The following is a 15,000-nucleotide window of genomic DNA, read 5'->3' on the forward strand; positions in this document are numbered from 1 at the left end:
AATTTATTCATTGGATTAGATCCAAGGAACACCAGATCATGCACCACTACCCATAATAGCTCATCGAGCTTAGCGTGAATCCTTCGGGTTTCCCTAAGAAGTTCGATTGGTCTTGCAGAGTTTAAAGACAACGAAGCTTAGTTTCAAGCAATGGTTAATATACGCGTATTCAAAACCCTTAGCTGTTACAACTTTTTACTAGAAACCATCACGACGAAGTCTTTGGGTCCGTAGACCCGTGATGTACTGCTCCAGGAACGTTTTGATAGGGTGGAAGCTCAAAATCATAGGTTAAAATCATCGGCAGAGCCCACCAGACACCACTTTTGCTTCATTAGTTCGGACTATAGGCATACGACGATTTTTATCGCGGAGGGGACGTATGACCCAAACGGGGCTTAATGACCCACTGCCACTGCAAACCATGCTCCTACGACTAAATAGAGGTAAAACTACGATTTGGTGCAATCTTCATGTTTGACCTCGTAGCAAGGTACCCTCCCTATAGTAGGCAATGAACAAATGATCATAATCCCAGGAGGGCAAAAAATGGGAACCCGAAAGGAAAGCGCTGTTGGCGCGCCTAAGCTACTGGCCCGTAGAGTAAAATGGTACCCCAACAAAGTTGTCGATTGACATTCTGATTGCACTTTTCATCATCTAGGGTGCGTTCCTTACACGTTTTGAGGTGTTTTAGCGAAAAACATGTTTTGAGCCACACGAGCTCTCCGGCCCGTTCGGTGCACATTTTTGAAAAAGCTAGGAGCTGCCCCTAGGTTCGGGGTGTCACAAAATATTGATAAAGTGGTCAAAAACCGCTATCCAGAATCGGATGTAGAATCATTAGACGAACTTAAAATTGTTCTACGACCAATGTCTGCGACGTTTAGTATTCAAGATATGGCCCGCCCTAGGTCTGACCTGGCATTTTCGTGAAAATTTAAAGCATGGCCATAGGGACGGGTAAAATAGCTATTTTGAAGCAAAAACCACCTCACTTTAAATGGCCATAACTTTTGAAAACAAGAGCTAGGGTGCGTTCTACACGTTTTGAGGTGTTTTAGCGAAAAACATGTTTTGAGCCACACGAGCTCTCCGGCCCGTTCGGTGCACATTTTGAAAAAGCTAGGAGCTGCCCCTAGGTTCGGGGTGTCACAAAATATTGAAAAGTGGTCAAAAACCGCTATCCAGAATCGGATGTAGAATCATTAGACGAACTTAAAATTGTTCTACGACCAATGTCTGCGACGTTTAGTATTCAAGATATGGCCCGCCTAAGTCTGACCTTGCATTTTCGTGAAAATTTAAAGCATGGCCATAGGGACGGGTAAAATAGCTATTTTGAAGCAAAAACCACCTCACTTTAAATGGCCATAACTTTTGAAAAACAAGAGCTAGGGTGCGTTCTTACACGTTTTGAGGTGTTTTAGCGAAAAACATGTTTTGAGCCACACGAGCTCTCCGGCCCGTTCGGTGCACATTTTTGAAAAAAGCTAGGAGCTGCCCCTAGGTTCGGGGTGTCACAAAATATTGAAAAGTGGTCAAAAACCGCTATCCAGAATCGGATGTAGAATCATTAGACGAACTTAAAATTGTTCTACAACCCCCAGTCCGACGCCTCGTATTCGAGATATAGCACTTTGTAGGTCTGACCGAGCAATTTTGTACTGAAATGTATGGCGGACATGTTATTCATTAAACAACATTAACTTGCATCGTGCCCTACTTCATCGGCACAGCTACTATCGACTATCTATTGTTGAAATGGATTGAGTTTGACCATTTTAGCTCTTTTCTTATGCCGTGCACCAACAGTGTGTACCGATCAGGGAAAGTACACTACTTACGCGTTCATGGATGTATATGTTGGTACAAGTTGCCGGTCGGAATAGCAGTGCACCAAAACTGTGTACCGATCAGGAAAGTACAAGACGGAGGGCGCAGCCCGAGCGTACGCGTTCATAGATGTCCATGTTGGTACAACCTACATGTACGTACCTTGTTTTTGTATCAAAAGTTCCAATAAAGTGTTTGTATGCTTAAAACGCTTATCTCAACCGGTCACCTTTTGGCCTGCCCTTTTATAGACAGAAACCTAGAACGATACTCGCGATGTTTGTGTTTTCCATTCGCCCGGGACGACGAAATGAGCTCTGTGCACATCGTGCAGAAAACTGTCTCCTCCTCGTATGTTTTGTCCCTCCACGCATATAATCACCCACATTTGTGTTCAACACGGACGGCGCAGCCCGAGCGAACGCGTTAATGTTTATGTTTGTGCACACTAAAGTTACAATCCTAGGATTTGGTTATTGCGTCGCAGTGCCCGACCGTCGCGGACACCATTCTTGGACAAAAGTCCAAGTACGTAGAGTACATTCCCTAGGTATGTGCCCGTTCGTGACTTTCGTTGCGTGCTTACAGACACGCTTGGGTATGTTTACCATACAAGGTTTACTAGGAAAACCTGGGAAGGACGCTTGCCCTCCCGTCGCGGACACCATTCTTGGAAAGAAGTCCTGGTACTGTAGCGTTCTTTAATGTACTTGATCAGTTTGTATTGCAATTGCTTTGTGCCATTGACTTTTGCTAATGCTCACTAAGGGGTGTTCGTTTGCGATGTGTATGATAAGCAACTGTCTATTCTAACCAGCAGTTAATCAACACTTTTCACCCAAATCATAGGAACGTAGAGTACTTTCCCTGATCGGTACACAATTTTGGTGCACCTCTAACTTCGCCAGCACTTTATCGTTACGTTTTGTGCACAACCTTGGGACATGGTGTAAGTTTCATCATTGTTATGTTTGATTCGGTTTATTATGATTGAAAAATACGCTACGTCCCAGAAATCTGAACTCGAATACTTTTGCCACGTTGCGCAAAAAGCTACTGAGCAACTCCTAGCCGTTTCACCGATTTATAATTTAATTTTCGTTGTTAGTTTTAAAAATACGCTAAGTCCCAAAAATCTGAACTCGAATACTTTTTCTATGTGCCGCCAAAAGCTACTGAGCAACGCCTAGGTTGGTACATTTTGGTACATGGAGTGTATGCGTGCAGGCGTACTGCCGTGCTGGACCGGAAAATCGCACTTGCTACTAGAACGTAGAGTAATTCCCTAGATAGGTGCTTTTGCATGCCTCTGTTCGACGTCCATGCAACTTGGAACGTGCGACACACGTAGCTAGGCTTCCCATACATATTCCCTAGGGTAGCACCAAATTGCACACTTTCAGGGGTATATTTTGGTACGGTGTACTGTGCATGGTACAAGTATCATTAGCTTGTGCAATTTATTTTGCATCAAGTTGCGATTGCTGGTGCGTCGAGATAGGAGTGTTTCGCGACTTTTGCCAAGCTTTGGTGCCATTTGGTGAATAATTAATGTTCTAGCCACAATAAACGTGCCACATAATGCCAATAACGAAAACGCCATTTTCAAGGGACTTCCAGTCAAAATGTTTGCAATCAGCGCTTTCCTGTCGAGTTCAGGATTTGGGACTTAGCGATTTTTTTCACGATCCAATCAAACGACCAGTTCGTGAATAAACAATTCATACAACAGTGCATCCCTTCAAAGTAGAAAAGAGCCGAATGCTAGGGAGCTCCAGTCAAAAACGTTGTCATTGGCGCTTTCTTCTCGAGTTCAGGATTTGGGACTTAGCGTTTTTCACGATCCAGCCAAAAGACCAGATCGTGAAATAAACAATTAATACAACTGTACTAGTACATCCCTTCAACTGAAGCAAGCGCACCATACATGACCCGTACGCTAATCATCCAAGCACATGACACGTCAACTAAGTCAACACATGATACAACTTGGAAAACTGACGGGTAAGTAGGTCATCTCGTACACGACGACACACCGACCAAACCAGGTCAACACGTCACATGCACAAGACATCCTACTACCAAGGCCGACCACCTCGACACACGACCTGTTAACCGAACATGGTCAACACCATCATGTGCAAGGCAACCGGGCCAAACGGGTCAACTTATACAACTTGTAACGAGCATGTGTAAGCTTACTGGTGTGGTCCGCACGGTCCTCACATCAAGACAATCAAGTCGAGAACGAGGCACGCCGACAAGCTCATTAGTGTTAAGTGTCCTTCTCCATCCTATGTCAAGTCACTCGTCTGACACGGAAGTAGCCAACTCTTGTCCACTAGTATAAAGGAACGGTCTCCAGACCAGGTCAAGTCACTCGTCTGACAAGGAAGGAGCACGCACCAAGCTTCACCAGAGCACGGTACCACGGTCCCCAGACCAAGATGGTTAGTTACGCCAACGAGGAAGGGGCACGCGTTCCCTTGCTACACTCAACTTAGTACACTCATGCTCTCACAAGAGTATCCCCTGTGTCGACGTGGTCCCCAGACCAAGACGAGCTTGCGCACATCGAGGAAGGGGCACACGGACAAACCACCAAGCATGGGTCGCCTGAGAGGATCGATGCGAACGCATCTCTACAACTCGCAGCTCCCAGCCTGAAGTCCCGTCGTTTGCGGGCGGTTGATAGGTGTCGAAACTAGGTATATCCACGTTGGGCAGAGCTCAAGCCAACGGCGTTCCCAGTTACGGTACTAACACGTGCAGCGAACTCCACTCATTGCGGCCTAGGTATAGCGGGATGAGACGCCGGGCTGCAGACGCAGACTCCAACGGATCTCAGAGGGTTGTTAGGCCCGCTAGCTTCCGAACACCTAATGGGTTTGAGAAGCGCTATCAGCTCGGATTGGCTACGACCTTAGAGGCGTTCAGGCATAATCCAGCGGACGTAGCGTCATACCAAAGTCCGGTCGGACTAGTATTGAGCCAGTGGTCCGTACCTGTGGTTCCTCTCGTACTGCACAGGAATTCCGTTAAGATAGCGACTATAAGCACACACCAGTAGGGTAAAACTAACCTGTCTCACGACGGTCTAAACCCAGCTCACGTTCCCTTGAAAGGGTGAACAATCCTACGCTTGGTGAATTTTGCTTCACAATGATAGGAAGAGCCGACATCGAAGGATCAAAAGCCACGTCGCTATGAACGCTTGGCGGCCACAAGCCAGTTATCCCTGTAGTGTTCATCGAGTAGCCGTCGGGTACAGACGTATGTAAACACGCTCCGACAAAGTGTGCAAAAAAGTGTGTAAAACGGCCTCGGATCGCTCTGAAACCCTCAAAATCGTGTTCAGAGCACCCAATTTACCTATAGATAGTGTTATTTGGTCGAATTTCTGTGATTTTTGCGCTTTAAAAATTCGTGTTGTTCTGTGTACATTTGCCCCCGGTAGCACCAAATTTCCGGGTGTGGAAAAATGCGCAAAACTGTGTGATATCAGCGCCGGAAACACTCGATTCTGGATAATTCGACGCTTCTAAAGCGTTTAAAAGTGTTTTCGAGACGTTTTGAGAAGTTTAAAGTGCATAAAAGTGTGTGTGTACATCCCCATACAATTTGTATGGGGAACTTTGAATGTGAATAACTCAGTGAAAAACGCACGGATTCGTGCCGGATGTGATTTTAAAGGTGCGCGTAGTGACGCTGAACGTGAATTTAAAAGAAACAGAACGAAAATCGGTGAAAAACGAGAAAATAAAAGTGTCGGGGTGCTACCGCCGGAGCACGTGCTTTCGGAAAAATCGAAATAAATAGCAAATCGCGAATAACTCCGCGAGTTTTGCTCGGATTCGTGTGCGGTTTTCACCGTTGTGCTTGTTTTTATGCGTACAATAAGATTGCATCAAAAAATTTGTGAAAATCGTGAAAAAATTTTTGACGTTTCTTGGTGACAGTTCTATAATACCCAAGGGACAAATTTTGTCCAGGGAGCAGTTCCCAAGGGGCAAAAATTTGAAAAGTCCGTTACTGCTCGAAAAGTGCTCGAGTTTACAAAAAGTGCGCAGAAAATTCGGGGAAGAAGTGTAGTGCCCGCGGCAGCTCGAATCTGCTCGATTCGAGTAGTTCGAGCAACTCGAAAACTGCTCGAATTTTCGAAAAATCCCTAAAATAGGTTCAAAGGGTCGAAAAAGCGGGCAGCGCAATTTGGACGTGAAAAAGTGCCGGAAAAAATTCGGGATTGGTGCGGATCCATTCCCCACGTGAGCGACGCACCCTCTCGTAATTTTTCGCCACCCGCCACCCCTCCCCCAGCCCACCAGGGGTCGCAAGTCGGACCATAGTGGAAAACCAGCGTGGAAGAAGGATTCTACAGCAGCGATTGAGCGGCAGAACACCAGCTAGACGGCGCTGCATACTTGGGGTCATCTCGACCCCCGGGGTCAACCGACCCCGGGGTCACATCGACCCCAGGGTTATTTAACCCACCAACCTGAAAGTCGGCAAAGATGATGGCATCATCCGGGATGTCAACGCGCGCGAGTGCGAGGTCAGTCTCTGTGGACTGCCGTAGCAGCTTGGCATCTGGCTCGAAGCTGTTTGTGACCGAGCCTCGAGTGGCGCTGCCTAGGGTCAGTGTCACAGGCAACAACAAGCCCGCCGTGGCATCCAAGGCCGCCACGGCCACACCGGAGCTCGAGTTGCTTAAGGCAACAATCCAACGACTAGAGGAGCAGAATGCAGAAATGAAGGAGCAAAATGCTCGCCTCTCCGAGCAGATAACTGGCATGTGCCAACTGCTACAAGAGGAAAAGGAGGAGGCAAAACGACGAGAGGAGAAGTTGGAGGCACAGATGGAGAAGCTCGCCGCCGCACATCAGCGCGACCGAGACGTGCTCAACTCTCTTCTGGCAGCAAAGGTTGCCGGCGGACAACCGTCAGCTAGTCCGCGCCAACCTCCGACTCCGCTGCCGCGCCGACCCTCTGCGCCGCAGCTGCAGCAACAACAACAGCAGCAGCGGAACCAGCACGAGCAGGAGCAGCCCGCGCGTCGACGTCGCGCGCAGTCATGCCGCCGCGCAGCGAGGCATCGACAGCCGTCCGCGTAGACGTTGTGCCGGAACTCACCTTTAGTGAGGTCGTGCGGCGTAGATATCGCGGAAAAGCTACGGGTAAGCCACGTTCCCAGCAGCAGCAGCAACAGCAACAGCAGCAGCAGCAGCAGCAGCAGCAGCGTCAGCCACAGCGACAGGCGGTCGCCGGCTCGCAGCAGCAGCAGCAGGAGCGTATGCAGCAGCAACATCAGCAACATCGTAAGCGAAAGCCGAGGCCCGACATCATCGAGGTGTCTCCCAGTGAAGGCGAAACCTGGGATGGCATCTACGAGAAGGTGCGCGAAGCCATTCGTCTGGACGCGGCTCACAGCGAAATGAAAGGGCATATTAAGCAGGGCCGCCGAACTCATGCCAGGCTGCTACGTATGGAGCTGAGCAAGACGGCAAACGCTCCGCTTATGCTGGAAGGCGTCCGCAAAATCATCGGCGACGCAGGCGTCAGTCGGCTTGTCACAGAAATGGGTGAGCTGCTGGTAGTCGATATCGATCCCCTTGCTACGGAGGAAGATATCATTGCTGCCCTCGATGCTAAGATTGGCGCAAGTGCTGGAGTTGTTTCTGCCAGCATTTGGGAACTACCGGATGGTTCGAAGCGAGCACGCATCCGGCTACCTGTGAAGTCGGCTCGGCAGTTGGAAGGACTTAAACTGTTCCTGTGCGACTGTGTGAGCAAGGTTCGAGCAGCCCCACCAACGCCTCCAGAGCGACAGCGCTGTTTCCGCTGTCTGGAGATGGGCCACATCGCCTCGAACTGCCGTTCCACCGCAGATCGACAGAATCTGTGCATCCGCTGTGGGCTTACCGGACACAAAGCACGATCCTGCCAGAATGAGGCAAAGTGCGCACTGTGCGGTGGCGCTCACCACATAGGCCACAGCGAATGTGCTCGTTCGGCCCAACGATGTTCCCGGCCCTGAAAGTTCTGCAGGCGAACCTGGGCCATGGCCGTGATGCCCAGAACCTGGTGCTGCAAGCTGCCAGAGAGGAGAAAGCAGACGTGCTCATTCTCTCTGATGTTCTGCGCCCACCTGAAAACAACGGCCGGTGGGCATTCAGCAGCTGCAAGGCGGTAGCGGTGGTAGCTGTCGGTGAGCTACCAATACAGCGGGTGTGGTGCAGTGAAGCTCAGGGGTTGGTTGCAGCGCAGATCGGCGGAGTGGTTTTATCAGCTGCTATGCTCCACCAAGCCTTAACCTCGCAGAGTTCGAGCGCTTCTTGGAAGCAATAGAACTCGAAGGCTTCTCCCACCCTCAAGTCGTCGTCGCCGGCGATTTTAACGCCAGACATGAGGAGTGGGGCAGCCGAGGACTTGCGACCGCGGGGAAGAGCTGCACGGAATGGTGGAGCAGCTTGGCCTAATCGTGATTAATCAAGGTCGGGAATACACGTTTGATGGCAACGGGGTGGCTCTCCCGAGTATAGTGGATGTGGCATTCGCGAGCCCGACGATCGCTCGCCCTGACACCTGGGTTGTTAGCACAAGATACACCGCGTCAGACCACCGCTATGTTCTCTACACCGTGGGAGGAACACCAGCATCGCCCGAGCAGCTGCAGGACCAGCAGCAGCCAGCGCAACAGTCCTCTGCGCAGCAGCAGCAGTCACTTCAGCAGCAGCAGCAGCAACAGCAGCCATCGCAACAGCAGCAGCAGCAACATCAGCGGCAACCGTCATCGCGGCAGGGTGCTTCCGCTAGCCAGAGGCGTGTGCGTCACGCTGGCCGTAGATGGAAGACCTCGCAGTTTTCTCCTTCCTCATTCCTCGAGGCGCTGTTCGCTGCGGACTTTGTCCAACGCGCATCGACCCAGGAGGGTATGATCGCAGCCATGTTGAAGGCCTGCGACGAGACGATGCAACGGGTTACCGAGTGCACCAAGACCCGCACCGTAACACATTTTGGTGGTCTCCTCCTGGCTCGCCTGAGGAACAACTGCGAGGTTGCCCGTGACCGGATGCTGCGGACGGCTGATTTGGAGGAGCAGCATAGCAGCAGCTGAGCACAGGACAGCAAGGGCAGAGCTCAGCCGAGCAATTCGAGCTAGCAAGCGGAACTTGTTCCAGGAGCTGATCGAAATTGCAGAAGAGAATGCGTTCGGGGCAGGATATCGGGTCGTCATGTCCCGGCTCGGGGCAGTCGGACGCCTTCAGAAGCGGACCGGGTCGTCCTCGAACGCATTGTGTCCGACCTCTTCCCTGAGCATCCGCCCTGTGACTGGTCGCAGCTGAGCAACGTTGGAAGCGTCGAGGAGCAACAACAACGGCGGGAATTGCACCGGTAACGGACGACGAGCTGCTGCTCATCGCGAGCCAGATGGCAAATCGCAAAGCACCAGGGCTCGATGGCATCCCGAACGCGGCAGTGAAGACGGCCATCATGTTGTTCCCGGAGGTCTTCCGGGTCCTGTACCAGGATTGCCTCAATCGCGCTTCGTTTCCGGCGCAGTGGAAGAGGCAACGACTGGTGTTGCTGCCGAAGCAGGGAAGCCTCCGGGAGAGAGCAGCTCGTACCGACCCTCTGCATGCTCGACGCACTGGGAAGGTACTTGAGCGCCTCATCCTGAATCGCCTCAATGAACATCTCGAGGAGCCGTCTTCACCCCGACTGTCGGACCGGCAGTTCGGATTTCGTCGAGGGCGGTCGACAGTGAGCGCCATCCAGCGGGTTATTGAGGCCGGCCGTACCGCCATGTCGTTCCGGCGAACGAACGGCCGGGATAACCGTTTCTTGCTTGTGGTGGCGTTGGACGTGAAGAACGCCTTCAACACGGCCAACTGGCAATCCATTGCCAGCGCCCTTCAGGCAAAAGGTGTTCCCGTCGGCCTCCAACGGATGCTTCGAAGCTACTTCGAGGATCGTGTGCTGTACTTTGACACGAGCGAAGGCCCCGTCGTACGGCATGTAACCGCCGGTGTTCCACAGGGGTCCATCCTGGGCCCAACTCTGTGGAACATCATGTGTGAGGGTGCTGGATGTGCCGCTACCTCCCGACGTCGAAGTCATCGGATATGCGGACGATCTGGCGCTGTTGGTACCTGCTACCACCACGGACGAGGTTCGCGCGAGAGCAGAGGAGGCCGTTGACCAGGTCCAACGTTGGATGCAGCAGCACGGTCTGGAGCTGGCCCCAGCCAAGACTGAAGCCGTCCTGATCTCAAGCAAGAAGACTCCGCCGCAGGTGACATTTCGCGTCGGTGACGTGGAAGTCCAGTCTTCTAGGAGCATCAGGTACTTGGGCGTGCAGCTCCAAGATCACCTGAAATGGCGAGATCACGTCACGAAAGTCTCCGAAAAGGCGTCGCGCGTGGTGGCAGCTGTAACGCGCCTCATGCAAAACCACAGCGGCCCCAGGACGGCCAAGTCAAGGCTGCTGGCGTATGTGGCAGAATCGGTGTTGCGGTATGCTGCTCCCGTCTGGGCTGAGGCAACTCAGGTGCGAGAGTGCCGACGGATGCTGCAACGGGTTCAGCGAAAGCAGCCATCAGGGTGGCACGGGCATTCCGTACCGTCAGGTATGAGACGGCCACCCTACTCGCTGGACTCGTACCGATATGCCACCTCATCAACGAGGATGCTCGGGTTCACCAACAACTCCTTGCTCCAGACCGTGCTGCAACGAGGGAGGACATCCGGGCGACGGAGCGGCAGAACACCATCGACTGCTGGCAGGAGGAATGGGATGCCGACGCACTGCAACAGGATGCTAGCCGGCACACGCGGTGGACGCACCGTGTAATTCCATCGGTCGGCGACTGGCAGTCTAGGAAACATGGAGATATGACTTTCCATCTGGCACAGGTTTTGTCCGGACACGGATTTTTCCGTGACTACTTGTGCCACAATGGATTCACGTCGTCCCCAGACTGCCAGTTGTGCGTCGGCGTCCCAGAGACGGCGGAGCACGCCTTCTTCGAGTGCCCACGCTTTGCGGCAGTTCGACAGGAGCTACTCGGCGAGGGAGGTCCAGACCCTGTCTGTCCGGACACCCTCCAGCGGCACTTGTTGCGTGACGCCGATAGCTGGAGTCGTATTTGCGAAGCCGCGAAGCGAATAACGGCCCAACTGCAGCGAGCGTGGGACGAGGGCGGGCAGCATTGGCTGTTAACGTCATCGAGCGTCAGGACGAAGACGCAGCAGAGCTGGAGGCCCAACGCGCGGAAGTGCGGCGGGCCCGTAACGAGCGACGCAACGCCAACCGGCGAGCAGCAACAGCACGCCGGCGGGAAGAACGTCGAGCTGGACTTCCCCAACCCCACCAGCTTCACCACGGACCGCTCAGCGACGTGCAGCGCTTCGTGAGCGTCAAGCGCGGTTCAGGGAGAGGAGACGAAACCGTCGTCTTCTCGGGATGTCCGGCCAGGCGATAAACAATGACGATGACGGCCGAGAACGCGCGGATTTTGCAGCCGGACCATCTGGTATGCGCAACCGCGCAATCGACGAGAAAACGAGGCCACGGACGGTGGCCTGAACGCCGCGGAACAAGCCGCCGTGGTCGAGGCAGAAGTTGCCTCCCGCTAGGCGTGGTATGCACGTAAAAACAGCGACGCATCGAGCGTGAAAAAGCGCCCTATTTAGGGGAATGAGTGAATTTTTCGGTTGAATTTAGAAATAGAAATAAAACATGGAAGGTGCTTTTCGCACGGACAAAAGGTTGGCCATTAAGCCATGAAACCCCCTGCAGAGAAGCCCTCGCGGGTAAAATGTAGGGGAGCGGGAGGGTTTAATTTTGAAACAAAATAAAAAACCCGTTTAAAAAAAAAAAAAAGCCAGTTATCCCTGTGGTAACTTTTCTGACACCTCTTGCTAAAAACTCGTTATAACCAAAAGGATCGTAAGGCCAAGCTTTCGCTGTCCCGAAGTGTACTGAACGTTGGGATCAAGCCAGCTTTTGTCCTTATGCTCAGCGTGTGGTTTCTGTCCACACTGAGCTGACCTTTGGACACCTCCGTTATCGTTTTGGAGATGTACCGCCCCAGTCAAACTCCGCACCTGGCACTGTCCATGACGTGGACCGAAAGGACCTGTCCAGGAGTCTTCGAGCCGGGCGGCGCGCGGAACCGGGGCAAACGTGACATCATAAACGATCGACCGCGCAGAAGCAGTGCACCACGAATGCACCGACGTACGCAAGCTTGTACCCTTGCGGGCCACGGCTCACGGTCGGACAAGCGGGTAACACGCTACACACGACGATGCTACGATGCAGTCTCCCCGGCGGCACCACCCAGCGACACACTGGACGCTGAGCGAGAAACACGGCGCATTGGGCGCGCGCAGGCGAACCGCCGCCACAGCCCCCGGAGGAGGTGCGCGCACGATCCGGACCTGGGGCCCGCGCTTGTTCCACCCAATCATGTAAGTAAGGCAACAGTAAGAGTGGTGGTATCTCAGAGGCGAGCTCCACGAGGAAGCCCTCCCACCTATGCTGCACCTCCTATATCGCCTTACAATGCCAGACTAGAGTCAAGCTCAACAGGGTCTTCTTTCCCCGCTAGTGCATCCAAGCCCGTTCCCTTGGCTGTGGTTTCGCTAGATAGTAGATAGGGACAGAGGAATCTCGTTAATCCATTCATGCGCGTCACTAATTAGATGACGAGGCATTTGGCTACCTTTTTTTTTTTTTTTTTTTGTTATCGAAGGGAAATCTTGCATAAGACACCTGGGTGATCAACCCCGGTAGTGTGAGATTCTTACTCACTAAAACCCTCCGTGCCTTCAACCGGCCCCGAGTGGATCACCCGTTAGGGTATCGACGTCACTCGGGCGGTGGATGTCCATCATCCCAGGCAACGAATGGCTTCCAACAGTGGTGATTAGCCACTGTCTAGCCCTCGGCGATGAAGCTACGATGAACTACAATCCTTGTCGTTACTCGTCGTCACTGTCGCTGCTCTGCAAGGCCAACTGGATGTTGGCGAGCAAAGCACGTCGTTCGCCTCGTTCGATGACGTGTCTTCGATGTTGTTGTCGAATCATAATCGTCCGTACTGCTTGATGAACCATGCTCCAGTTATATCTGTTAGCAGACATAACTTCGATGATGTTCTCCGGCGTTAACTCCTCGTCGACTTGATGCTGAAGTCTGATGATCAATTCACGATGACGTACACAATGGAATATCGTGTGTTCGGCGTCCTCAGGTTCCTCGCACGCATCGCATAGCGGCGAACCCGTTAACTGCATCCGATGAAGCTGGTAGGCGTAGAAGCCATGGCTGGAAAGAAACTGAGAAAGAAAGAAATCTACACCACCAAATCTTCTACTTATCCATCTGTTGACGTCGGGTATGAGACGGTATGTCCACCGACCGTGAACACTCTCATCCCATTCTCGTTGCCATCGTTCCATAGTTGTGACACGTTCCATGTTACGTGCAACCGATCCGGCGATGTTCTCTGCTCGTCTCCGATGAAAAGTCCTGGAGTCCTCGTCCAGGAGGAGATGAAGCAGGATCATTCCCGCAAGCACGCAGACTGCATCATGAGAAGTTGTCCTGAAAGAAGAGATAACTCGCTGGACTACTGGCCGGTAAAACCGTCGTAGCCATTGTCTACGGTTAGCAAATCTAAGGGTATGACACCAAATGGGCGAGGCATACCGGACCTTCGCCACAACAGTAAGAGCAATTGCTCGCCTAGCATTACTACTCGGACCTGCCTTATTAGGCATCATCCTTACCAAGGTGGTCCATAGCTTCGTCGCTCTCTCCACCGCATACCTGATGTGTGAAGTGTAATCGAGGCGGTCATCTAAGACCATCCCCAAATACTTTAAGCTGCGCGACGAATGTACTACGTGATCACCTACCCTGATAGCCCCATGCTGTATCCTCTGATGGGAACTGACCATAATAAACTCGGTCTTGGTCGGGGCTATCTTTAATCCGTTGTCGGTCATCCATCGGTCGATGATGCGAATCTGACTGGAAACGAGAATTTCAATATCATCAACACAATTACCTTCCACCAACAGTACTATATCGTCTGCATAGCCGATAATCCGTGCACCTTCCACCATTGCAACTCGTAGGACTCCGTCGTACATGAGGTTCCATAACGTTGGGCCAAGTACCGAGCCTTGAGGTACACCCGATGTGACTGCAATCTCTGCCGGTCCATCTGTGGTATCATACATCAGCACACGATTCCTAAAATAATCACCAATGATATCATAAAGATATTTAGGAGTGTTAATTCTCTGTAAAGCATTTGCAATCGCCAACCATGAAGCACTGTTAAAAGCATTAGTAACATCTAATGTAACAACCGCACAATACCGTCCACTGTATCTGTTTCTACTTCTAGCTACCGAAACAATGTCCACTACCCGTTGAATCGCATCAACTGTAGATCGACGACTTCTGAAACCAAATTGGTCGTCAGACAGTCCGTTGACCTCCTCGATGTGTGCATTTAGCCGTTGCACTATGATGCGTTCTAAACCTTTACCTGCCCCGTCTAGTAGACAAATGGGGCGAACTGAACCCAGTTCCCCTGGTGGTTTGTTCGGCTTCGGTATTAACACCAACCTCTGCCTTTTCCACTCATCGGGGAACTTCGCGTTCTCTAAACAGCCTTGGTAAACCCTGCAAAATGCATCGGTTGCAGTCAACATACCAACTTTCAGCGCCTCATTCGGGATACCATCTGGTCCCGGCGCCTTCTTGTTAGGTAGTCTCCTGGCAACCGCAAGAATCTCATCATTAGTTACCCTTTCAAACTCTCGTGGCTGATCGATACGATAATCAGGCCACACCGTGTTTGGGTGAGTAGGAAAAAGCTCGCTCACCACTTCCCTAAACTCGTCCAATGTCATGGTTCGGGGTCAATCGAACCCTCGGCCACTTTCTTGAACGTATGATATACTATACCAAATGATGCGTTGTTCGCTGTTCCCAGGAACTCTTTCCACTTCCTCTGTCGGGTATGCTTGATCAATCGCTTGAGGGCATTCCGTGCCACCTTGAACTCGTCCCTAAAAGTAGAATAGAGATCAGTATTAAAAGCTCTTTGCGCTAATCGATCGCGGTGTTTGCACTCTTTGCGA

At 51.9% G+C, this 15,000-nt stretch overlaps 1 pseudogene; it reads right to left on the bottom strand.

Annotated features, from left to right (window-relative positions):
- Window positions 1-11,631: 11,631 nt before the first annotated feature.
- Window positions 11,632-15,000, bottom strand: part of LOC120907726 — an 8,597-nt pseudogene continuing 5,228 nt past the window's right edge.

The sequence above is a fragment of the Anopheles arabiensis genome, assembly GCF_016920715.1.
Source record: "Anopheles arabiensis isolate DONGOLA chromosome X unlocalized genomic scaffold, AaraD3 X_pericentromeric_contig0018, whole genome shotgun sequence".
NCBI lineage: Eukaryota > Metazoa > Arthropoda > Insecta > Diptera > Culicidae > Anopheles > Anopheles arabiensis.